Below are 27,870 nucleotides of genomic sequence, written 5' to 3' on the forward strand. Positions count from 1 at the left end.
TCGGACGATGACCAACAGGCTCAGAGACAGTGTCTATCTGCAAGCCATCAGACTGCTGAACACGTGAACTCTACTGACCACCTGCTCTGATTCTCTGCACCTTAGCACATCACAACTGCGGCTACCAGACTTATTATACTGCTCAATTTATACATTTGCACCCCATCCCCCCTTCCCCAAAACACATGTACCCCTGTATATATTTGACTATTTGTGCCTTTCTGTATTATACTTATGATATGTTTATACTATTCTACTTCCATTTACTTTTTGTTGTAGTTTCCTTCTTGACAATGCAACAACAACAAGTAAGCATTTCTTTAGATGATGTAATATAATAATAATATATGCCATTTAGCGGACGCTTTTATCCAAAGCGACTTACAGTCATGTGTGCATACATTCTACGTATGGGTGGTCCCGGGAATCGAACCCACTACCCTGGCGTTACAAGCGCCATGCTCTACCAACTGAGCTACAGAAGGACCATGCGTATCCCCTACATATGACTAATACAACTTGAAACTTGAAGTGTAGTTGAGGTACTTGATATTGGTCAATTTCTTTGCTATAAGGCTAAAGTTAAAATTGGTGGTCAAGTTAGAATTGGCCATCGTCTGAAGAATCGTTGGCAGTTAATTTTCATAACCCACGAATGCAAGGCCAGGCTCGACTCCAACACCATCATTACGCTTGCAGACGACACAACAGTGGTAGGTAGGCCTGATCACTGACAACGATGAGACAGCCTATACGGAGGAGGTCAGAGATCTGGCAGGGTGGTGCCAGAATAACAACCTATCCCTTATAGACCGGGAGCATAGACTGTTCTCTCTACTAACGCATGGCAAGTGGTACCGGAGTGCCAAGTCTAGGACAAAGAGGCTTCTCAACAGTTTTTACCCTCAAGCCATAAGAGGTAATCAAATGGCTACCCAGACTCTTTGCATTGTGTGCCCCCTCCCAACCCCTCTTTTTACACTACACTCTGTTTAAAATATATGCATAGTCACGTTAACTATACATTCATGTACAAACAACCTCAATTGGGCCGACCAACCAGTGCTCCCGCACAATGGCTAACCAGGCTATCTGCATTGTGTCCCACCACCCACCACCCACCAACCCCACTTTACGCTACTGCTAGTCTCTGTTCATCATATATGCATAGTCACTTTAACCATATCTACATGTACATACTACCTCAATCAGCCTGACTAACCGGTGTCTGTATGTAGCCTCACTACTGTATACAGCCTGTCTTTTTGCTGTTGTTTTATTTCTTTACTTACCTATTGTTCACCTAATACCTTTTTTGCACTATTGGTTAGAGCCTGTAAGTAAGCAATTCACTGTAAACTTTGATTTGATTTATGTTACAAGTACTACTTTATGGAGAACTGCATTTGTTTTTTGACCTTTATTTAACTAGGCAAGACAGTTAACAACAAATTATTATTTACAATGACAGCCTAGGAGCAGTGGGTTAACTGCCTTGCTCAGGTGCAGAGCGACAGATTTTTACCTTGTCCGCTCGGGGATTTGATCTTGCAACCTTGCGGTTACTGGTCTAACCACTAGGCTACCCTCCGCCTCATGAAAGTAAACTAAGCCAACCTGGATGAGGGGTTCATCCAGGTAAATAAACAGTGTTAAGGCACCATTCATAACTCAGTATGAGAGACGCAATGAACAATTTGAGTTCTTCTCCGTGTCTGTTTAAAAATGATGCTTGATGGGGGCACAATCTAGGATAGGAATCTTCCTCCTTGGCAAAAGTGAATATGATCTGGCAACCCAAACTAACTCTGTTGCATGGTGTGCTCTAGATATCACACTGCCATACTGATCCTTATGAACCTTGTATGCAGTCATAAGGAGAAAGAGCTCATTGTGCCGAGGCGTACGGGAATAGTTTGAAGACAAAAAAAAAAAACATGTTGAAATTGTCCCATATCTCCCGTCTAAATTTAGCCTCTCAGATCAGATAGTGTTTGGTTGAGATGGTAGTGAGTAACAGCGGGAGGGGATTAGGCTATGTCTGATAGAGTGTGAGTGGTAATGGTGGTTGATATTCCTTCTGTGACCTGCCCTTTCAGAGGAGAGAACAGGGTCAAAGAGAGGCGTGTTAGGTTGTTGCGTGAACTCCATGGCACACCGACAGCCATATCAGACAAAATAGAACTACTCTCCCAAAACAGGCCGCTTCTTCTTGTTATTTATGTCATGCTTGTTTGCATTAGACATGTTTGGTTTTCTTCTGAATTCTTTGCTGTTCTAGAGGAAGGATGATGTCGTCCTTCATGGCTTGTATTTTGTTGTCGATATTTCACAATTCTTCAATGCTTCGAGAGAGATATGAATCACAGAAAGACTAATATATCCTCCATTTTTTATCATTGCCTGAGAATTCTCTATAAAGTCCCTGAAATGGTTCATAGTCCGTTGATTATAGTTTTAAATAAACAGAGTGGTCCTCTGTGGGAGTTGTTAAATGTCAGCGTATAAACCAGGGTAGCAGGCCAGCCTGAAGGAAGCCAACAACAACACAAAGGCAGACAATGAGAGGGTGAAAGAGCACAACAGCAGTGGATCTACTAAACATTGGAACACCACCTGCCTACTTCAGGTCAAACTTCCAACATAAGATGAGCAATCGTAATCTATGCCCTTATATAACAGAAGTTACCCAGGCTATATTTGAATCAAATTTGATTATTTTTGTCCTCTCCAAAAAGGTTGGCATTTAGAAGGACTATTATTTATGCATGTGTCCTGAGCAGAATGGTGTGCAGGTTCAAACGCCTAAAGTTCTTATGATCCAAAATAAGGCAGAAAATGGGAGTATCGTGTCGGCAGTGGGACCCAGATCATAACCCTTAAAGCAAATTTGGTTAGTAGAAATGAAAACATCATTAAGACGACTTCCCAATGGTCGTTTGTATTCTCACGCTATACTGAAAGGCGAGCCATAGAGTGAGAGCCAACAGGCAATTGTTCAATGAAAATAAAACCTGTCACTTCATTAAAATGGTCTTTCCTGGAGATGTTGATATTGGGTTGACAGGTGAATTACACTGGGGTTTAAAGAGAGTTTTACCCAAAACAGCTTGTCCTTCAAGAACATAGACTGATGATCAGTTAATCATGATTCAATAACAAACAACACGACTTCTCCAATACAAATGCTCTTGCCTCTCCCAAGTAGAAGGCTTTTAGAAGTTTTTACCCCATTCTCAAATGATTGTGTTTTTGACAAGTGTTCTTATTGTTGCGATACACTTTGACCTTGTTTGGGTTGGTCGGTTTGTGTCAATGTGGGTGCTTTGTGGACATTCCTAAGACATAGAAATGAACAGTGGGCGATTTGACATCAACAAAGCAGCTATAATGGCAAACAGACATACTGAGGATTTTTTCAATTAACTTGAAAAGACGCTCCATTATTTGCTTTTTTTACAATGACACACAATGTGCCGCCAGGAGAATGTCCTACAAGTGTTCCAAAATATCTAACGTTACCTAATAAAGTCTCGATACAAAGCCAAGACACACATACAATATGCCGTTTTCAAATCTGTTCGGGCCATTTCAGCCATTTGAAAAGGAATTTGAAAAGGAAAAACAAAGACACACACACATCAAGCTTTCATAAATGGCCCTTTAAATGTAACTAGCATCCGTCAAATATATTTTGTTCTGTCGTTTCTCTCCCAAACCGTTTACAGGATCTTTATCAGGTCCTAAACCTGCCCCCACTTGAGCTCTACCAGTGTTTGTTTTGACTGGGGGGAGCAGTACAGAGTAGACCGAGCTGGCTGATACTATCTGTATTGTTGCCCAGGCAAAGACCCTCTGAAACTATGCAGTGGACTTGTTTTTGTGCTTCTATATCTGTTGTGATTCTATTCACCAATGGCACGAGGATCAACACATTTGGTCAATCTGAGAATTAAGAAAAATGCTCCAGTGAAAATAAAAAAATAAACATATTTTTGTGTATTATATAATTGTGTGCAATATTTTCACCAGAAAACGTACGATGGAAAAGGCTGGATCCTTTCCCTAGTGTTCTACACTACCGGTCAATAGTTTTAGAACACCTACTCATTCAAGGGTTTTTCTTTATTTTTACTATTTTATACATTGTAGAAAAATAGTGAATACATCAAAACTATGAAATAACACATAAGGAATCATGTAGTAAACAACAAAGTGTTCAACAAATCAAAATATATTTTGTATTTGAGATTCTTCAAATAGCCACCTTTTGCCTTGATGACCGCTTTGCACACTCTTGGCATTCTCTCAACCAGCTTCACCTGGAACACATTTTTCCAACAGTCTTGATGGAGTATACCACATATACTGAGCACTTGTTGGCTGCTTTTCCTTCACTTTGCGGTCCGACTCATCTCAAACCATCTCAATTTGGTTGAGGTCGGGGGATTGTGGATGCCAGGTCATCTGATGCAGCACTCCATCCCTCTCCTTCTTTGTGAAACAGCCATTACACAGCCTGTAGGTGTGTTGGGTCATTGTCCTGTTGAAAAACAAATGATACAGTAGTCCCACCAAGCCCAAACCAAATGAGATTGCTTATTGCTGCAGAATGCTGTGGTAGCCATGCTGGTCATGTCACATGTGACTAGGGTGGGCATTCTATGTTTTGGATTTCTGTGTTGTTTGGCCGGGTGTGGTTCTCAATCAGAGGCAGCTGTCTATCGTTGTCTCTGATTGAGAACCATACTTAGGTAGCCTTTTCCCACCTGTGTGGTGTGGGTAGTTGCTTTCTGTTTTTGTGTCTGCACCAGACAGAACTGTTTCTGTTCTCTTTATTGTTTGTCTATTCAGTGTTCAGTTCAACAAATAAAAGATGAACACCTACCACGCTGCACCTTGGTCCTCACTTTCTTCCACCAACGGCCGTCACAGGTTAAGTGTGCCTTAACACCTCCTCCTCCATGCTTTACGGTGGGAAATACACATGCAGATATCATCCATTCACCCACACCGCATCTCACAAAGACACGGCGGTTGGAACCAAAAATCTCCAATTTGGACTCCAGACAAAAGGACAGATTTCCACCGGTCTACTGTCCATTGCTCGTGTTTTTTGGCCCAAGCAAGTCTTTTCTTATTGGTGTCCTTTAGTAGTGGTTTCTTTGCAGAAATTTGACCATGAAAGCCTGATTCACACAAACTCCTCTGAACAATTGATGTTGAGATGTGTCTGTTACTTGAACTCTGTGAAGCATTTATATGGGCTGAAATTTCTGAGGCTGGTAACTCTAATGAACTTATCCTCTGCAGCAGAGGTAACTCTGGTTCTTCCATTCCTGTGGAGGTCCTCATAAGAGCCAGTTTCATCATAGCGCTTGATGGTTTTCGCGACTGCACTTGAAGAAACTTTCAACGTTTTTGAAATGTTCCGGATTGACTGACCTTCATGTCTTAAAGTAATGATGGACTGTCATTTCTCTTTGCTTATTTGACCTGTTCTTGCCATAATATGGACTTGGTCTTTAACCAAATTTGGTTATCTTCTGCATACCACACCTACCTTGTCACAACACAACTGATTGGCTTAAACACATTAGGAAGGAAATACATTTCACAAATTAACTTTTAACAAGGCAAACCTGTTATTTGAAATGCATTTCAGGATGATACCTCATGAAGCTGGTTGAGAGTATGGCAAGAGTGTGCCAAGCTGTCATCAAGGCAAAGGGTAACTAGTTGAAGAATCTCAAATCTCAAATATTTTAGATTTGTTTAACACTTTTTTGTTTATTACATGATTCCATATGTGTTATTTCATAGTGTTGATGTCTTCACTATTGTTATACAATGTAGAAAATTGTATAAATAAAGGAAAACCTTTGAATAAATAGATGTTCTAAAACTTTTGACCGGTAGTGTAGGTCCATACTATACTATTCTGTGAGATTTTCAACTTCACTACATAACACAGTCTCTGGGAATTCAACCCGGCCGACGGAAACAGAGACAATGAACGACATCACAATGAATATCAAAGCTCTTTGAATACTTTACAGTGTGGACCATGAGACAATGCAATGTGTGATGATGCAATCTGCTATTGCCAAGTGTACAAATGACCCACTTTCCGGCGTCTATTGTTCAATCATATCAAATAAAGAATGAAAAACGACAACAATGCAACTGAGGCCCTTTAATCACTGATTCAAAGTCGCTAAGTCCAGTTTTTAAAAGACCATGCCACGCAAGGCTAGAGTTGACATGGACACTGTGCTCTTTAAACTTGTTGACTGGTTGGGGCTGAGACAAGTGTGCAAGGTTTCAGGTGCTGCATGTCCATAACATGTGGATGCCAAAGGAGTAGGGTCATAGGGTGAGGGGTTACATTGGCGTGTATTGTATGCCCATAATACTGCCACTAATAGCAGTATGCAAATTATGCTGTGTTGGGCAGGTGCCACTATGTCTCTGTTCCTCCAGCACATGATAATAATGGGAAAGTAGCCTCACAGTAGTGTCAGGGAAAAAACCTGCCCATTGAACAAATTGTTAGGCTTCAAATGAAGATTTTTGATTTAGTCTAGTCTATGTAATTTTGACTAAAATATCATCGAGTCTTAGTCAAATTGTTGTAATTTGAATAATGATTTAGTCTAGTTATATTCAAAATGACAAAAACAGTGAGAAATTTTAGTCAACCAAATGCCCTTTCAAAGTCTCCCAGAACCTGCCATTGATGCTGCCGCCAGCATGCTTCACTGTAGGGATGGTGCCAGGTTTCCTCCAGACATGACGCTTAGCCTTCAGGCCAAAGAGTTCAATATTGGTGTCATCAGACCAGAGAATCTTGTTTCTCATGGTCTGATAGTCCATTATGTGCCTTTTGGCAAATTCCAAGCGAGCTGTCATATACCTTTTTACTGAGGAGTGGCTTCCGTCTGGCCACTCTACCATAAAGGCCTGATTGGTGGAGTGCTGCAGAGATGGTTGTCCTTCTGGAAGGTCCACAGAGGAACTCTGGAGCCCTTCTCCCCCGATTGCTCAGTTTGGCCGAGCCAGCAGCCAGCTCTATGAAGAGTCTTGGTGGTTCCAAGCTTCTTCAATTTACGTCAATGCGGCAGAATTGTTTTGGTACCCTTCCCCAGATCTGTGCTTCAACACAATCCTGTAATTTTTTATTTTTAATACATTTGCAAAAATGTCTAAAAACCTGTCTTTGCTTTGTTATTGTGGGGTAATGTGTGAAGATTGATGAGGATGTAAATTATTTTTATTTTTTTTTAAATAAGGCTGTAACGTAACAAAAGGTGGAACAAGTCAAGGGGTCTGAATACTTTGCAAATGCTCTGTAAATCACTGACTTCCATGTGCACAAACATACATAGCCTTGTCTTATCAACATATTTTTCTGCATAACATCCAATTATCTTCCCAACAACAGAAATATGACAAACATTAGGAACACCTGCTTTTTCCATGACATAGACTGACCTGGTGAATCCAGGTGAAAGCTATGATCCCTTAGCAAAGTCACCTGTTAAATCCACTTCAATCAGTGTAGATGTAACGGCGTTCGTCTGTTGAATGAAGAAAGTCGGACCGAAATGCAGCGTGTAGGTTACTCATGACTTTAATGAACAGAAACCGGTACATGAAATAACTGATATAAGAAAACAACAAACGAAACGTGAAACTAATTACAGCCTATCTGGTGACTACAACACAGAGACAGGAACAAACACCCACAAAATACAACGCAAACTCAGGCTACCTAAATACGGTTCCCAATCCGAGACAACGAGAATCACCTGACTCCAATTGAGAATCGCCTCAGGCAGCCAAGCCTAACTAGACACACCCCTAATCATACACAATCCCAATTAATACAAACCCCTATACGAAACACAACATATAAACCCATGTCACACCCTGGCCTACCCAAACATATACCAAAAATACAAAATACAATGACCAAGGCGTGACAATAGATGAAGGGGAAGAAACAAGTTAAATTAAAGAATGATTTTTAAGACTTGAGACAATTGAGGCATGGATTGTGTATAGTATGTATGCCATTCAGAGGCTGAATTGGCAAGACAAAATATTTAAGTGCCTTTGAACAGGGTATGGTAGTAGGTGCCAGACCCAACAGTTTGCGTGTGTCAAGAACTGCAAAGCTGCTGGGTTTTTCACGCTAAACAGTTTCCTGTGTGTATCAAGAACGGTCCACCACCCAACAAACTTGATACAACTGCGGAAATCATTGTGGTCAACATGGACCAGCATCCCTGTGGAACGCTTGTAGAGTCCATGCCCCGAAGAATTGAGGCTGTTCTGAGGGCAAAAGGGGGTGCAATTCAACATTAGGAAGGTGTTCCTAAACGTCAATACAGAGACGAAGCGGAGTTGCAATTCACGAGACGTATGTGGCAGGGTCTACAGACAATCACGTAATACAAAGGGAAAACCAGCCACGTTGTGGACACCAACGTCTTGCTTCCGGACAAGCTAAACACCTTCGCCTGCTTTGAGGATAAATGTGAGGACAGACGCTGGGAGACGAGAAGCAAGTACAGGGAGTGAATATTTAATGAATAACAGACATGAAACAAATCACGGACAGTGTCTGAACAAGGGAAACAAAATGACATTAATGCTGACACGGGGATCAAACTGAGGAATAGACAGATATAGAAGGGGCAATCAATAAAGTGATGGAGTCCAGGTGAGTCCAATGAAGTGCTGATGTGCGTAACGATGGTGTCAGGTGTGCGTAATGGTGGGCAGCCAGGCGTCCTCGAGCAACCAGAGAGGGGGAGCGGTAGCAGGCATGACAATAACAAAGTGCCACCGACGCGGCCCGCCACCAAGGGCTGTGGGCCCTCCTTCTCCGTGGTCGACGTGAGTAAGACATTTAATCGTATTTACCCTCGCGACGGCATCCCTAGCCTTGTTCTCAGAGCATGCACATACCAGCTGTTTACGGAGATATTCAATCTCTCCCTATCCCAGTCTGCTGTCCCCACTTGCTTCAAGATGTCCAACATTATTCCTGTACCCAAGAAAGCAAAGGGAACTGAAATAAATTACCATTAAATGAGCAGCACTCACTTCTGTCGGCTAGTTAAAGATCGTATCACCTTACCTGACACCCTATACCGACTTCAATTTGCTTACCGCCCCAATAGGTCACAGACGATGCAATCGCCATCGCACTGCACACCGTCCTATTGCATCTGGACAAGAAGAATACCTACGTGAGAATGATGTTCATTGACTACAGCTCAGCATTCAAATCAAATCAACTGGGTCCTGGACTTCCTGACGGGCCACCCCCAGGTGGTGAAGGTGGGAAACAACACCTCCACTTCGCTGATCCTCAACACAGGGGCCCCACAAGGGTTCGCCTTCAACTCAATCATCAATTTTGCAGACGACACAACAGCAGCCTGATTACCAACAATGACGACACAGGAATGAGGTGAGGGCCCTGGGAGAGTGGTGCCAGGAAAATAACCGCTCACTCAACGTCAACAAAACAAAGTATCTGATCGTGGACTTCAGGAAATAACAGAGGGAGCACGCCACAATCCACATCGACGGGATCGCAGTAGAGAAGGTTAAAATCTTCAAGCTCCTCGGCATACACATCACCAACGATCTGAAATGGTCCACCCACACAGACAGTGTGCTGAAGAAAGCGCAACAGCACCTCTTCAGCCTCCTGAGGTTGAAGAGGCGCTGTTGCGCTTTCTTCACCACACTGTCACCACCACTAAAACTCTCACAAACTTTAACAGATACACAATTGAGAGCATCCTGTCGGGCTGTATCACCGCCTGGTACAGCAACTGCACCGCCAGCAACCGCAGGGCTCTCCAGAGGGTGGTGCGGTCTGCCAAACGCATCATTGGGGGAAAACTACCTGTCCTCCTGGACACCTACAGCACCTGATGTCACAGGAAGGCTAAAAAGATCATCAAGGACATCAACCGCCTTGAGATAGGAGCTGTTTCTCTGTCTCTTTGTCCCAGCTTTGATGCACCTGTACTGACCTCGCCTTCTGGATGGTAGTGGGGTGAACAGGCAGTGGCTCGGGTGGTTGTTGTCCTTATTCTACTGTATTTTAGTCAATGCCACTCCGACATTGCTCAATCAAATTTACTTTTAGATTCAGGTGTATTGTTGTGAGCTGTTAGATACTACTGCACTGTTGGAACAAGGAACACAAGCATTTAACTACACCTGCAATAACTTCAGATAAATACGTCAAATCAATACAATTTGATTTGACATGAGTTAGATAATGCACATTACATACAAAACAGACACACACAAACAGAGAGAGAGCAGCACAATCACATGATGTGCATCCTGCAAAGTAGTATGGGTTGTACCTCGGTCACTCGCATAATTTCCATTGTTATCAACACTCCACAGACGCCACAGTGGACGTAGTGGATTCACTAAACCTCAAGTCCAAATCGAGTCCCAAGTCCCCTGTGCTCGAGTCCAAGTCCGAGTCAACAATGGTCGAGTCACGAGTTGAGTACCAATTCCTATGGCTGAAGACCAAGTCTCAGGGCTCGAGTCCTGGTCCAAGTGCTGAAGTCTGAGTCGCTGGGTCCACTTTGACTCAAAATAAAGCTATTTACACAGTCAGATATAGTGTAATGGCAAGAGGAATTTAGTCAATAAATTGTTTGCTATCCCTTTTCATTTCTTTCTGTGCCACCAAATGTTTGCATATAGGCTAATGGTAATGATACCAGGGCCATGTTCAGTTGCGAAACGTTCTTGAACGTTGCGGATAGAAATTCAGAGGCATTTTTGTTCTACATAGCATATTTCTATCTGAACGTTCCAATAGGTTGCATCCTGTTGAACGCACCTCAAGTTGTTAGCAATAGTTAGCTAATGAGGTAACATGACTGAACAAGGTGTAGCCTAAACAAATGGTTTATGGTCCGGTCCGCAAGTAGCCTGGTTTTAGAACGGCCTGCAATATGCTTTATGAATGTAAAATGTGGCCTAGAAAATGCATGATAGAAAGAAAATAACTTAACGCTGGTATTATAGGTCATATCTTTTGAACAGTAAGGGCTAGAATCAAGCAATCTTCTCTGAGAAAAAAAGGGAGACTTGGCAACATTGGCTACAGAACATGGCTATGAAATGTAGTGTGGAAAGTGGGAGGGTTGAGCCAGACTACAAATTCAAAGACAGACAACTTTATATACTCAACAGAGAGAAAAACATAGCTAGACTGTGATATTAAAATTAAACTCAATGCTGCTATTGTATTTAATTTTGTAAAGCAGCTTGTGTTTCTTGACCAGGCAAAGGGTATCTAAAGCAAAGGGAAGCATAGGAGTCCCCTGCGCAATCTGAATAATCGGAGGCAGAGCGGAGACTGTCTGGCCACACTCATCGCTTGCTCCCCTGCAGCTCACGAGCTGATGTAGGCTGTGTGTGTCTGGTGTGGCATGTCCTTCCTACTGCTGAACAGAACTGCGCTGAGCTGTTGTGCTGCTAATATTAATTGTGCTTATCACTGAAAAGCTCTCAATCACTCCAAAAACTCTTGTCCAGTACACTAAGTTGTCAGATTTAGATAATTTTGTCTCTTCTTCTTTTAGTCAACTGAAATTAAAAAAAGTTTATTGCAAGTTTATTACTCTTGCGTCGGTGGCAAGAGTTTTTTTCAGGGTCTTTTGAATCAGTTATATTCTCATCAATTGCCACTGAAAAATGTTTGACAAGTATTTGAGTCACTATGTTTGTTGACAAAATGAACACTGACACACACAATTTACACATACTGTCACACCCTGATCTGTTTCACCTGTCTTTGTGCTTGTCTCCACCCCTCTCCAGGTGTCGCCCATCTTCCCCATTATCCCCAGGGCATTTTTACCTGTGTTCTCTGTTTGTCTGTTGCCAGTTCGTCTAGCGTGCTTTCCCATCTTCCTATTTCTTAAGTTCTGTTTCCTAGTTTTCTCAGTTCTGACTATTCTGCCAGGCCTGACTCTGAGCTTGCCTGCTATCCTGTACCTGCCTGACTCTGACCGGATCTGACTGTCCTCGAACAATAAATCATCTGAGAACTGTACTATCCACCTTCTGTGTCTGCATTTGGGTCATATCCTGAGCCGTGATACATACAGATAACTGCCGAAATAAAGAAACACTTGCGTAAATGAGGGATACAAAGTATATTGAAAGCAGGTGCATCCACACGTGTGGCTCCTGAGTTAATTAAGCAATTTACATCCGATCATGTTTAGGGTCATGTAAGAAAATGCCCAGTTGCCCATTATTTTAAATACCATGGCATTTTCTGCCAAGCCTCCTCTGAGCAACGCAGAGACACCATTCTAATGTCTGCAGACTCGTTATAACTTCAGTTTTATGCAAAAGGTCATTTCGTCCCTCTGTGACCAAGGGAAAGTGGTCATGTTTCAATTCTCCAAAATGATGTTGAGAGTATCACAGTGAAATGAAACCACGATTGCTGGATTTGCTCTGTCGCTCAGAGGTAGAGAAAATGTATTATTTTTTTCTGGATATGCCAGAAAACCAGTCAAAGTCCCCTCAATATGGTTAGGGTGTGTGTGTGTGTCTCAGTCATCAGATCTCAGCGCAGTCTGGCACGGTGCATGAGACAGCGTTTTCCACCATCATACATTTTTTTTTTTTTACATTTCTTGTGGAAGAATGGTGTCGCATCCCTGCAATAGAGTTCTAGACACTTGTAAAATCTATGCCAAGGCACATGGAAGCGGTTCTGGCAGGTTGTGGTAGCCCAACACCCTATTAAGACAATTTATGTTGGTGTTTCCTTTATTTTGGCAGTTACCTGTCTATTATCTATTCAACTTCCTGTAAGCCAAGTGAAAGCCCAGACTCACTGAAAGTTCAACAGTATGATGTTTGTTCCTCCACTCCCACTTTGGGACAGGGATGTTTTTCCTGTTGAAAAGGGACTCCCGGGAGGGAGGATAGAGGAGGAGGTGTGTGCCGGGGCCGGGGGAAAGGGTAACTTTCTGAACCTTGACCTCTGACTCTGAGTGCAGAGAGGAGAGAAGAGGGGAAGGGAGCTGTCTCATTATTTTAATTCTTCTGCCACTCATTATTTTCCAAATTGTTAAAAAATAGAGCCACTTAGGCATTGAGCATCAAAGAAGTGTAGACACTCAACAAACCAACTGTGTATGAAGCATGTATAGCTATCATCCATTGTGTATTAAAAATACCTCCTACAAGTATCTAAAAAAAAGTCAGGGCAGCTTTTCTACTCACTACCATCTGTCTGCGTGATTTAGAGGTGCCAACAAAATGCCAGAGGAACAACACAACTGAGAGAGAGAGAGATTACTCAGATCCACAAAGTATTTGAAAACAAATCCAATTTTGATAAACTCCCATATCTACTGGGTGAAATACCACAGTGTGCCATCACAGCAGCAATATTTGTGACCTGTCGACACAAGAAAAGGACAACCACTGAAGAATAAACACCATGGTAAAATACAACCCATATTTATGTTTATATATTTTCCCCTTTTGTACATTAACTATTTGCACATTGCTACAACACTGTATATAGATATAACATGACATTTCAAATGTCTTTATTATTTTGGAATTTCTCTGTGTATAATGTTTACTGTTTATTTTGATTGTTTATTTCACTTTTGTTAATTATCTACTTCACTTGGTTTAGCAATGTTAACATATATGTTTGCCATGCAAATAAATGTCTTAAATTGAGAGAGAGGAGAGAAAGAGAGAGAGAGAAGAGAGAGAGAGAGAGAGAGAGAGAGAGAGAGAGAGAGAGAGAGAGAGAGAGAGAGAGAGAGAGAGAGAGAGAGAGAGAGAGAGAGAGAGAGAGAGAGAGAGAGAGAGAGAGAGAGAGAGAGAGAGAGAGAATTGCCTCCCTCACAGACACCTTTATCATTCTCCTCTTTATCCACTTTAACAGCTCAGACCAGAATCATCCATCAGGCCTTCATGGCTCACCTGTGTAATTAAACATGAATGGAACACAGTTAATGAATCACCAGGTCACACGCTTACCCCACGCAAAGGTGACATAAGAACTTCTCTATGACAGGGAATATAAATCATATCTCGTGTGGGAGAGAAAGGGGTGAGAGGGCGCAATGACATATGAGGAGGAGTCAACTGTCTTTAGGAACGTCATCACCTCTGGTTTGAGAAGAGCAGAGCTGTGATTCGTCTTTCAACACTTTCAAACCGATCCATTCTTTAAATCAGCGAGTCTTGCACTGTACACAGACCAGGGACTTTCCAGAGCTAAATAGAGTGTGAGAAGAGAGGGATACACTTTAAATAACTAGTTCTAACAGCTCATAAATCTATGGGATGTGAGCTTGTCAATGCCTAGCCCACTACAGGACCTCATGTTGGCGCCTATGGCGGTAGAGGTTGAGGGCTGAGTTATTGAGGATTCACTGAGAATGTGAATAAAGAAGTCATTGGTTTTCTAAAGCTGAAACTGCCCATCGACGCTCACCAATGGCCAGGGTTATGGTTCTGGCCACGGTTGAGAGTGCAAGAAGACATGGAGACTGAGAGGATATGGTGGTTGTGCCAGAGGCGCCAAAGTAACTGACTCAGCAATTCCTCTGCCAACGCTCCGGCTTTGATGTCTGTTAACCCTCAATGGCTGCCATGTTGAGGTTGTTGGAGTTGGTTTTTGAATGATTAGGCATCTTATGAGTCACTGGACATTGCTCTGCATGATATAGAAGCAAACATTTGGTATGTGACTGTCCCGATCCCAGTCAATCATTGTTAGGTAATATGGGCCAGTGGCCAACGCTTATGTAAATTCCACCTCTGCTGTGCTCAACACTCAATTTATCGATATGATTAAGTGGCAGCCTGTGATGTTTTAAGTAGTATCCATTACATTTTTTATTTGATTTGATTGATTTGATTGATTTGGGGATGTGATTCCTCTGGGGGGAAGGGGGGTAACGTAACGACTGTTGAGGATGTGCTCTTTCCCTTCTATCAGATTCCTAGCATGCCATGCACTCTTAAGTAGCTTTCTCTCGCCAATGTGCCGAGAGCAGTGAAACATACCTGTCTGTTTCAGGACTCTTTCCTTCCGATTATCATCACCACAACAACACAAGGTAAAAAGAGTTAAAGATTTGATGATCTGAAATTCCAAGAAAGAGAGTTGGAGAGATGGACCACTATGACATGGTTCCTTTTCCGAGATACAGTACTGGCTCAAGACAGATGCTGATTAGAGTATTAAGCTATAACTTATGTCGTTTTTTTTTTTTTTTTTTTCTTCTCAGGAATTACGTTAGCCATTGCCTGTTTATGTAAGTATTTTAATAGCCATGACGTAACAGAGAGATTCACTGATGTATGGTATTGAAACTATACAGCATGATAACAAAAACATCCCGTTATGTTGTCTACCAAGTGCATTATTGGCGGCACGTTTGTTGTGTCTGCGTCGAAAGTAAAAATGGCCCCAAAGGCTTCAAATATTTAGGTGACCCAGGTTAGACAAACAGACTGACAGGGGCAGGCCTGGGCACATTTCTACAGATGCAACAACATCTTGATTTATTCATGTCCGCGCTCTGAGGCTGTCCTGCTGCCAACCCACTAGGGGAGTGCAGACTTTCAACAGTACATAAAAATAGTCACGGAACAAGGAAATACAAGATAGCGCTTTCAGATGTGTTTACAAATGGCCCTTGTTCAGGGAAATTAGCTGGAATCAGGGCCTATCGTGCCATAGTAGGATTGTTGTGATTCTGGGAGCCAAAGGAAGGCCTAGTACTGCTGTGTATGCTGCGTTGGAGATTCTAGTTCAATTGTTGTCATGTTGTTATGTCCTGGGTCAGCTGATGCTCTGCAGTCAACCACACAACGTTTCCTCTAGCTTTTCCTCCACAAGAGTCTTGGGTTTCTTACGGCATCTTTGTATTCTCCTTGGATTATTTTCACACTGACAGAATGTACACAACACCATTTATTCACTCTGTCCTTAACTACTTTGTAATACGGAGGCTGCACTGATCTTTAATGACATATAAGTTCTTAATTGTCTGTTTACAGTGCTTGACTTGGGATAGAAGAAATGCAGGAGCTGTCTTTTTCCAAGTGAGACCATTAGATTATGTTAACCGACATTCACACATTACATTATGCTATAGAGATCTCTGATTATTCACTGTAAACAGTTCACATATTTTCCACGACTTCTCCATGACTTAACAAAATTTCATGACTATTATTATAACCTACATGAAAAAGTAAGTCTTATTGACACTACAAAGCTGCTGTGTCTGATCCCATGTAGACCTACCACCTCCTGCTGTTGTGCCCTTGATCAAGGCACTTAGCCCCCCACATACAGTTGAAGTCAGAAGTTTACATACACTTAGGTTGGAATCATTAAAACTCGTTTTTTTCAACCACCACACAATTCCTGTTAACAAACTATAGTTTTGGCAAGTCGGTTATGACATCTACTGTGTGCATAACACAAGTAATTTTTCCAACAATTGTTTATTTCACTTATAATTCACTGTATCACAATTCCAGTAGGTCAGAAGTTTACATACACTAAGTAGACTGTGCCTTTTACCAGCTTGGAAAATACCTGAAAATTGTATCATGGCTTTAGAAGCTTCTGATAGGCTAATTGACATCATTTGAGTCAATCGGAGGTGTACCTGTGGATGTACTTCAAGGCCTACCTTCAAACTCAGTGCCTCTTTGCTTAAAATAAAGGGAAAATCCAAAGAAATCAGCCAAGTCCTCAGAAAATAAATTGTAGACCTCCACAAGTCTGGTTCATCCTTGTGAGAAATGTCCAAACGCCTGAAGGTACCACGTTCATCTGTACAAACAATAGTACGCAAGTATAAACACCATGGGACCACGCAGCCGTCATACCACTCAGAAAGGGGACACGTTCTGTTTCCTAGAGATGAACGTACTTTGGTGCGAAAAGTGCAAATCAATCTCAGAACAACGGCAAAGAACCTTGTGAAGATGCTGGAGGAAACAGGTACAAAAGTATCTATATCCACAGTAAATCGAGCCCTATATCGACATAATCTGAAAGGCCACTCAGCAAGGAAGAAGCCACTGTTCCAAAACCGCCATAAAAAAAGCCAGACTACGGTTTGCAATTGCACATGGGGACAAAGACCGTACTTTTTGGAGAAATGTCCTCTGGTCTGGTGAAACAAAAATAAAACTGTTTGGCCATAATGACCATCGTTATGTTTGGAGGAAAAAGGGGGAGGCTTGCAAGCTGAAGAACACCATCCCAACCGTGAAGCACGGGGGTGGCAGAATCATGTTGTGGGGTGCTTTGCTGCAGAAGGGACGGATGCACTTCACAAAATAGATGGCATCATGAGGAAAGAAAATTATGTGGATATATTGAAGCAACATCTCAAGACATGACAGGAAGTTAAAGATTGGTCACAAATGGGTCTTCCAAATGGACAATGACCCCAAGCATTCTTCCAAAGTTGTGGCAAAATGGCTTAAGGACAACAAAGTCAAGGTATTGGAGTGGCCATCACAAAGCCCTGACCTCAATCCTACAGAAAATGTGTGGGCAGAACTGAACAAGCGTGTGCAAGCAAGGAGGCCTACAAACCTGACTCAGTTACACCAGCTCTGTCAGGAGGAATGGGCAAAAATTCACCCAACTTATTGTGGGAAGCTTGTGGAACGCTACCCGAAATGCTTGACCCAAGTTAAACAATTTAAAGGCAATGCTACCAAATACTAATTGAGTGTATGTAAACTTCTGACCTACTGGGTATGTGATGAAAGAAATAAAAGCTGAAATAAATAATTCTCTCTACTATTATTCTGACATTTCACATTCTTAAAACAAAGTAGTGATCCTAACTAACCTCAGACAGGGAATGCTTACGAGGATAAAATATCAGGAATTGTGAAAAACTGAGTTTAAATGTATTTGGCTAAGGTGTATGTAAGCTTCCAACTTCAACTGTGGAACTACACTGTTAGTTACATGTTGTCAACATCTGGTCAACCCTCCATATGGAGAGCTCCTGGGTGTGCAGGCTTGGCTTTTTCAACCAACCAAAAACTTTTGTCTTTGTAAAATGATTCCCTCATTCAATAAATCACGGATCAAATGGACAAGGTAGACTACTTCAAGCACGATATCTAACTTGGCATGTTAATATATAAAGCTCAAATCTTCATGTTTCGGGGGAGATCTATGCACAGCAAGTTATTTGTCAATTCACTTACATGGCTACTGTTTAATAGAGGGGAATCCCAGCTTTCCAATGGTACAGATTTATTTAGGCTCTACCGTGCCAGTGGAAAGGCAAATAGCCTTAGCTATAGTTAACTAAGCGACATAACTGCTACAAGTTATGTTTTGAATTGGTGATCAAGTTAGTCTGTCATTATTTTATACCTGCTGCTGTCGATCTTAAATAAATACAAGCATTTCGTTACACCCGCAATAACATCTGCTAAACATGCGTATGTGACAAATAAAATGTCATTTGATTTGAAATGTTGCACTCTCTCTCCTCGGGCAATGGAGTACTCGCACTGGCACACATGCAGAACCACCACAGACAACTGAAGGGTCATTCCTATAATGGCTGATATGTCGTTTTTTAAATTATTTTTTATTGATTGATCATATTTAAAAGTGTGCCTTCATGAATTACATGAACAATAATTATTCAACTAATTTCCATGACCTTTGATGACCTTAAAAACCATAACTTGACAACTTGGTACAGCGCCTCATGTCATTCAGGCTGGCACAATTTCAATCTGGTTCAATCTCAAACAGCCTACTGTCACTCACAGATTCACAGACTAGCTGAAAATAAACTTGAACAAAGCGGAATCAGGAAATGAATGCCTACTCTCCATTGCTATTCAATGAAGATCCCGCCTTCATTCCGCTTTGATCAACCTTTTTTTGCCTCGGTGTGTGAATCTGGGCCAGCGATAGGCTATTTTGCTTCTATAGAGGAGCTGGTACATGGTTCCCCAAAAATGTGAAGTGCCGGTATTGCGTTCCGGACAGCTACGGCCCAAGTCAAGCAATGTTTGTTTGATTAATTTGGTACTTGACTGGCACTTGAGCTGACACTCACCTTTGAAGAAGCTCTTGACCTTCAGGTACCCAACGCTGAGGCGGAGCACGGAGAGCTTGTCCAGGCGAGAGCACACATCCTCAGGGAATGGTAGAAGGCCCGTCAGCCTGTCCAGCTCCCCGTTCAGCCGATCCCGGTGGCGTTTGGAAGGGTTCGACTTGACCACTTCTGGAGCAGGGGTTTTCTTGCTGAGGGGCAAAGAGACATTATCGTTGTGGTTAGTTTGTTGTAAAATGCACTGTACTTCATAATGGCCAGTGTACACATCACACTTTAGACTTTAGCTTACCTAAAATATGTCAATGACACATGTTATTATAGCTAAATGTCGTAAGCTTTAAATGCTTGGCAAGAGTGACATCCACTAAAACAGCTTCCTGTGATGAAATAAGAAGCATGAATCATTTAACAACGGAAACATTTCGTAACACTTTCATAAGCAGAGGGGAACAGGAACTTTAAAAACTAAATGAACCAGGACCGACTCACTTCAATCATCCTTGCCTGCAGGCCCTACCAGGGCATAGCATTTTCTGAGTTTGGGGTACGATAGGGAGGTAGAGTTCGTAAACAATTTGTTATTTTTTGAACAACTTAAATTTATTTTTGCATGCGACTCTTTCATTTTAGTTGTTCATGTGACCTGCTGCTGGCCGTAATGAGTCCTTACAGCAGGATTAATACGAGCTCCCCCAGCTCAGCGGCTCCTACCAACAACTGTCTATCACGTGCACACAGAAAATAGTTCATGCCGCAGGCCGCATAGAGAAGGAAAAGGCATATATAGAACTCATAACTGATGACATGGTGCAAAAACGAATGCAATTCATTGATTATTGTTTGTTATTGATGGACACAGCTTTCTACCCAAACATACATAGGCTGCCTCTGCTCAACACTCGAACTTGTGAACGAACTAATCATTTGGGGGGGGCTTCTGGAGTTTGTTGTGCTAATCTCCCTCGCACAGTCAAGCAATGGCATGACGTCAAGAGTCGTTCACAATCTAGTCCGTTTGCGGCCGCAATTAGAACTGGTTTCAAAGGTATCAAGAAATAATCTTATTTGTCTGCCTAGCAATCACAACTGTACATAGTTTGAAGCACACTTTCAGAATTCTCAGTCACAAACGACAGCTCCAATAAGCCCCCCCCGTCATGATTGTTTCACGTTTTTAGTCCATCGTTCGCCGGTAGTGGGTCCTGCGTGCTCTAGGCATTACTGAATCAAATAAACAAATTCATGTTTTTTTGACTGAATGAGTTGGAAAGTCGGTAAAAACAGCCAAACTTCCCATCCCTGGTGGATGGCACACTAATAAAAACATGAACAGTATCGAAACCCAGTGAGCAATAGTGGTGCGCCGCACACAGTATCGAAACCCACTGAGCAATGTGGTACGCCACTCTTGCCCGAAAGCAGGAAAGACGATGCAGCTCATAAACGTGACTAATAAACATGGTGAAGCACACTGTTTTATAATGTGAGTCATCATGCATCATTAGCCTACTGCGATAGGAGTCAGACCAGACAATCGCAGCGCCTGAGGCCCGAGGGATGGCCTGCTTTAAGTAGAAAAGTGTTGAACACCCTACATTGCATCTGCTGGCATGCACTATACAAATATCACTCCTCTTTACAGTTTATCCAATATTAAGCGTCCTGCAATGCAAAAAAAAAAGCCTGTAGTGGAATAGTGGGAAAATTACAATTAACAAAGATGGACAGTTATTAATGTCTACAAACGTTCACATCTATTTAATAATTCCAATGCAACCTTGAGGCCTTAAATTTGATTTTTTTTCTCTAATTTCCACTGTGTCAAAACCAAGTATTTTTGGCCACATCAGAGGCTACTCATGGTCTTTGTTTGTTTTGTTGAACTCATGTTCTATTTCACTTCAGGAGCAACTGTGTGATGAAGTCTTGGGACCACCATTGTTGACCACCACACATGTCATTAATTGCAAATCAGACACACATGCTCAGGCTCAAGCCAAGCATGCTGGGACTGGAAGAGAGGGAGGGAGGGAGATGACACATACCCTAAACCCAAACCATGGGAGTCAGGAGGCTACAACACCCCTCACACCTGCTGGAGCAAAAGTGGACGACTTCAGTACACCGTTAAACGTTTTCAAATGTGGGTTAAGGGTTGGAGGAGTGGCAGCTGCTATTTATCTCAAGGGCTTTGTTCAAACAGTGCCTGTAACACATACTGTAACAGTAAGACAATGAATCCTCAGGGGACAAAAAACATATTCACACCAACTGGAGAAAAACCATGATAAGTGGACTATATAAGGTTTTAATCCATTTCAATACAACAGTCCAACTCAACACAAGACCCAACCCAAACTAGTGTAGGCTAGTGAACAGCAGGAGATAACAGCTGCTAGTCAGGTTCAACAACCACACATCTCCCCTTCTCCCAAATTCAAGGGTTCTACCTTCCTCACAGAGCTGTTTCTCCCATACTTTGTGTGACTTTCCCATTACAGAAACTGCCGATGATCATAGGTATAGTTTTTCCCCCCTCTTCCCTATTGAATTTCCTGCAGGGAATACAGCCATAATTCAATTCCCTGCCTTAGACCCAAGCAATACCTAACCAGAAATAGAGCAAGACTGACCTCACTTTTCAAAAACGCCTACGGAGACAAATGCCAGTATTCAGACCCATTTTTTCCACCTTCGGTTGCAGTGCATCATGGGACTCCAGACACAGACAATCAGGGCAGTCATTGTTAGAGTTAGAGCAAACTAGGTTTACCTCATCTCTCTCTCTCTCTTCCTCTCTCATGGATAGTCTATTTAAAGTGCAAAAAGACATGGCTGAACCCAAAGACCCTTCATTCTGATTAAAAGGGATTCATGTTGCACATAGTACGTTGTAATGCAATCGGCATGCTTTTGTCTGCTCAAAGTGGGTGGTTTGGGGATCATGAAAGTATTTTGAACAGGCCGAGAATACATCCAAAGATGTGTAGGATGCACCCACAACTACAATCATGCAATCAGATCTAACAACTTTGAAACCATGGACTTATTCAGCGACATGGTGGACTGCAGTGGACACTCACTCAAACAGCACATGACATTTAGCATAAACAACACTGAAACACTCTAATGAAGGACAGCTTACTACACTACAGAAACACTGAAGGAAAGGCTACACACACAGAGAGCTACTTAATTTCACAATATCCACTCGCCGACGTCTTCCTTCCATGTATCTGTTCCTGAGTTGCTCTGAACATTCCTTCCACCAAAGCTCTGTTAGTTGCGGATGAAAATGGATTGATCTGTTTCATCCTCTACGACTCCACAGCACCGTAACGTATGGGCACCCCACTTCAAGTTGTCCTGTAGCCAGCCAGGAGGGCATCTCTCCTGGCAAAGAAACTGAGTGAGTCCCCCTCTCCACGAACCCCCAGGGAGCTGCAGTCTGATCAGCTGATCCCTACCACTAGAAAGACTGAGGGCTGCTGCCTATTCGAAAAAGAAAGCCTGGCTATAAAGGCTGGTATCACGATGGTATTACCATCCTTGTTACTCTGTTCAAAGAAACTGTCTTTGTCTTGAACTAAAACCCATTCCCCAGATCAGGCGGGGCAACATAAAAGAGACTGTGTAGCGTTATTAAGCATTATTTAAGGTTGAAAGTAGAGTGTGGGTTTTTCTCCACATAAACAACAGTAGCACACTCAGGTACATTATTAATCTAAACGTTTGTTAAAATATGTCTTTAGTCTGACATGTAGGCTGCAGTTAGAACGAACTGGTCCTAGTGAATTTCTGTTGTGGCCTAAGTTCAGCTGAGAACAGTGACTTGATGTATACAGTTGAGGCTGTTGTGGAGGCCTCCCTGTAGATATGAGACAACCATAGAACAATAAGCCACTATGCTGTTGTGCATAAGATTTGTTTTGGCTTTCTGCCTCACCTCTATCAGCTAGACTGTGTGTACACACACACACACACACCTACCTTTCCCCCATTGTTAGCTAGTAGAGACATACTAATCCCCCTACCTCGCTGTTGGCCAACAATAATGTTGACACCAGCAGAACATGGTAAGCACTCTCATAATAAGCTTTTTGTCGTGTTCTGAAACGGATTAACAACTGTAACACCATACAAATCATTGGAAATCTACTTATGAACACTGTGTTCTGCCACAAAATTGAACATTCAATAATACATTTTATCTTAATCATCCGTAACTCTCTCACACTCACAAACGGATACAAACACACACATCCTACTTAAGCTACCATGCAAACACACACACACTCACAACACACACCTTCCCACAATCTTTCCCACAAAGACTTTAATGACCTTAAGGAAATAATTCAGTCATATTGTCACACAGTGGGCTCTGGGAGTAATCACAACCTGATGTAGAAATGTCTAAGATATACTGTATATGTTAAACACTTTACATCAGGTAGGCAACTTAACTATGCAATTACAATAGTACTAATGTGTAAGTCGTCCATGTACTTTTCAACTGTACATTTAGAGGCCTAACAGAACAATCTGTCATGTATATTGAAAGAATAGTTACAGTTACTAAAAATATAATATTGTATATCTTTACTGTTATGCACATATTTGGTCAAACATGATTAGGCATATAACCACTTGTAGAATGCTTTAACCTACTCAAAACACAAGGGCAGAAACATATGAACGCATGCCGTAGGCCTATGAGCAAAGGCGAGAGAAAAAAATTGACACAGAAATGAGAGATTCAGATGGACAGAACCCTTTTGGAATGCTACTATGCAGTGACCACAGTTTTTTTTTTTACAGTCAGTCTCATGGTGCCTTTGTGCTGCAAAACCCAGATGGCTGTCCAGGAAACCTTAGGCCTCTCTGAACAGTCCCACATCTTCACAAAGACAGAGACATACGTCCGCACAGGCACATGTCTAAAGTTACTTATTTTTGATGTGGGATTTATACTGGGAAAGGTCTATTTGAAAAAACTGTATATGATTTCACTAACATTGAGAACATAGACGTTCAACAGACACATGCCCACAAGCACACATGCACATATAGCTGTAACACATTCTATCAATTTTGTCTGGTTGTTTTGACAAATCCAACATGTCATGCCTAAAGAAAATGCATTTAGAATGCATGAAAATAACAGCATGAAGATGGTAATGAACTAATATTAACCTGGTTAAATCAACGTTTTAATATTTTATTTTTAGGATATATTATAGTAAGCAAACTTATCTAGGTGTTATTAATTATTCATGCACGTGAAACATTCTCAATAGTTTATTGGAATCATTTAAAAAAAAGTGGAAACAAAGGAAAAGTACAAACATATTGCACCGCTTAAGTTTTCCATGAAGGAAAAGTTTTGTTTTTTCCAGCCAAGCTTATTAGTAAATCTTACTTAGTCGCGAAAAACTGCATTATAAAACATACGTCTTTTGTAACTGGGTTGTGTAATAACAGTGCGTGTCAAAAAAAATATGCTTAAACGAAAAAAAGTAGAAAAGACGCAGAAGTGTTTTCGCATAATGAGAAGAAACCGTATATCAGATTACAATAACATACTTCAGGCCAGCGATCATCCCGCGCACCCCGCCCTCCTTTAAGCATCGCGTGAGAGCGCAGCCGACTCTCAAACTTGATTGTGATTAATGCAAGAGTACTATTTCCATGCCAGACCAAAACTATACACGATGAGAGATTCTTAAGGTGACCCGGTGAAAACTAAATGGAGGCACAAGAACTTCTGGTCAGGCATACATTTACAGCAACACGTCAACACAACACACATGCACTATTACAAGCTTTGCGTGCGTAAACGTGAGACTTTATCCACTGTCTGTGTAGAAAGAAAACCAGTTACCCCAGAAGAAAGAGTCGAAAATTAGCAATAGACCAACACTAATAACCATTTATGAAGAAAATTATCCAACAGCACGACGTAAATGATTATATTTAGCTGCATGGATAAATAGCCAATGTAAAGCTTAAACATATTAATTATATCTCACATGGCTATTGAATACGCCATTGAATTGGCTGTTACTGAAATGACATCGAACGAGAGTTGACATTATAATGTATGCAATGCACACATTGTATTGGCATTAGCATATTCGTGAGAAATTGCATTATAATATGTCAATATATTTGGTATATATGTTCGGGAAAAGACATGTTGCAAATGTTAGAATCATGCACGATTCTGTAGACTATCTAGCTCATGCTAGACCTAAATCGAACGTCCCAAAACATGTATTGTCTGGTCAAACAGGTTTAAATGACATCCTTACGTTTTCTGAACGGGCTTCTTCCGCTTTTTGACAGCATAGACTCCAGCGTTACTCAACATGGTGACGCGTCTGCTGTAAATCGGCTATAAATTTTTCAAAAACACCAACAAAATAAAATTCACTGTCTTCCTCACAGACAGTTCTCAAATAACCAGGGAAATTAATATCCAGACATAAGTGAATCCATTCAAAGATAACTTGTTCTTAACTGACTTGCCTAGTTAAATAAGTGAAAAAAAAAACATGTACAAATAGAGAGGTCTCTTTGTAACGCAGATCTCCCGCAACGCGACGTAGACAGACCCAGGCGGTCAAAGTCGACCGTGTTAGACGCGCGGTGAAAATCCAGAAGTTTTTGGGGGATTAAGCAACTTTAGGAAAATTCCCCTGAATGAATAGCCTAATATGTGCGTGATCCAGTTCTTTTTCCGTGAGAAGTCCAGTCTCTCCAGACCCCCAAACAAACAATAAAACACTTATTCTAAAGGGGTAGATTTTGCCGTTGCCCAACCCTTTGAAGAGCTTCGGAGCTGCTCTTTTACAGCAGGTAAAATTGGCCTATAGTTTTTGGCATGGGGCGTTGTCAGGAAATCATACACGGACAGTCGGAGCACTTTTAAGGTGGACCAGAATAGAAGTGGATACCGGAGAGCAGTAGAAACAGCGCAAAGAACTCCCTGCGTTTGTCGCGTGCATTAAATCGATTATAAACACATTCATTTTCATTTGGAAGTAATGTGCAGTAGAATCAGTTAAACATTTACATTTGTAAGTAATGTTATTCAATCATTTTAGTAACTACAGAGTTATAACAACTTTCGATATGACATGCACAAATAATATAACCATGTAGGCCAATGCTTATCCTCTAACATGCACTAAAATATAATTTGGTTCTATTTGTGATGCTTGATGTGCTGCAAATCCCGCCTCTCCCATCTCACTGGTTTTTAGGAGCATATACACAATTTTACAGTATTTTACTGTGTCATTACACAGTACTTGCATTGATACCATATTTATATTACAGTCGGTGTACTGTAATGTGAAATAGAGATTTTTACTTTCCACCGAGCTGACTGCAAGCTTCTGTCAAATTCACAGTAACATCTTTACAGCGTACTGTATGCAGGTGCGCCAACTCAACATCATCATGGGTGACACATCTGACTAGGGGGAACCATAGCTTAGCTGGTAGAGTTCTTACAGATATTTTGGATGGATCCATGCCTGCATTAGTGAAAGAAAAGTAATAGTGGTTTAATTGTACAATATCATGGTAATAATAAAGTAATAACCTACTAACTTAATGTAAATACATTTATGTCTGACAATGATGGGCTGACATTTGCAGCACGGTTTCAAGCATCAAGTTGGTGCAAGCCTCACTTATTTAATGACAAAAGCCTGGAGAGTGAGAGAGATTGATAAAAAAGTTCAATTTAGCCCCATGCAGAGCCCTGGTGGCTGTCTGTATGTTGTAGAGCATATAGACCAAAGAACACAGCCCATACTACCCCACATCACCACACCTCAGTGACAGTCAGAAGCCGTGCGTGTGGCACCCAGAGACAGCGTTTCACACTCCCAGCACTCCCTGTGGCCCTCTGTAAACAGCATGTTTATCTAGAAAACCCCGTGACACTTCCTCATAGCAAGCATCTGTCACCATGTTCCCATCCTGTGCCCGAAGTACGCAGGGAACTCCATTCTCCTCCCTGTCCATCAGTGAAAGTAAGCTACCATTGCCTTTCACAAACAAAAGATGAACAAACATTGCTCAACATCCTCAGCATAATCTCAAACAGATGTAGGATCTAAATTTGATCATCCTGTTGCAGGAGAACTTTCCTGCAATGTAGAACATTTATACATTTGAGGTTTAAAACTGCTTCTGAAGTTCATAATTTTTCTGTTTAAAATTTTCAGACTTTATTTTCCAGGAAGAAAAATGTATCAACCCCTACAAAGATGTCCATGAATTATAATCCACATAATAATTAACATTTCCTGATGTAGAAAAGTGGCTCAAATTAAGATCTTACACATGTACACCCATGATCTACTACTGTGGGCCATGATTGAGAGGTGCTGTAGGTATATGTATGGAGTATCTGCCATGTCTCTATCATTGGGAGAGGATGCATTCTGCCCTAGGGCCATGTAAATCACTTCCCTAACAACCAAACAAATAGTAAAGTAAAGGAAGAGAAAAAGAAGGCTGAGTATTTGTGGACGTGGTAAACTTTGCGACGTTCCAAGGGTGACCTGCTTTTCAAGTCTGGCTTCTCTATTACCTGTACAGGCCCATTACCTGTTACCTGTAACCAACCACACATTCATAAACTCGCTGTAAGCTATCATTACAGAACATCAAA

General features: G+C 41.6%; 1 pseudogene across 1 annotated transcript in view; it reads right to left on the minus strand.

Annotated features, from left to right (window-relative positions):
• LOC124043921 overlaps window positions 1-26,055 on the minus strand; it is a 48,826-nt pseudogene extending 22,771 nt beyond the window's left edge. Inside the window, exons 1-2 of the transcript XR_006840406.1 lie at window positions 25,493-26,055; window positions 19,179-19,366 (exon numbers count right to left, since the gene is read on the minus strand). The product of XR_006840406.1 is annotated as an aryl hydrocarbon receptor-like (transcript). The remainder of the gene's footprint in view (window positions 1-19,178; window positions 19,367-25,492) is intronic.
• Between the last annotated feature and the right edge of the window lie 1,815 nt (window positions 26,056-27,870).

This window comes from Oncorhynchus gorbuscha, linkage group LG09 (assembly GCF_021184085.1).
Source record: "Oncorhynchus gorbuscha isolate QuinsamMale2020 ecotype Even-year linkage group LG09, OgorEven_v1.0, whole genome shotgun sequence".
NCBI lineage: Eukaryota > Metazoa > Chordata > Actinopteri > Salmoniformes > Salmonidae > Oncorhynchus > Oncorhynchus gorbuscha.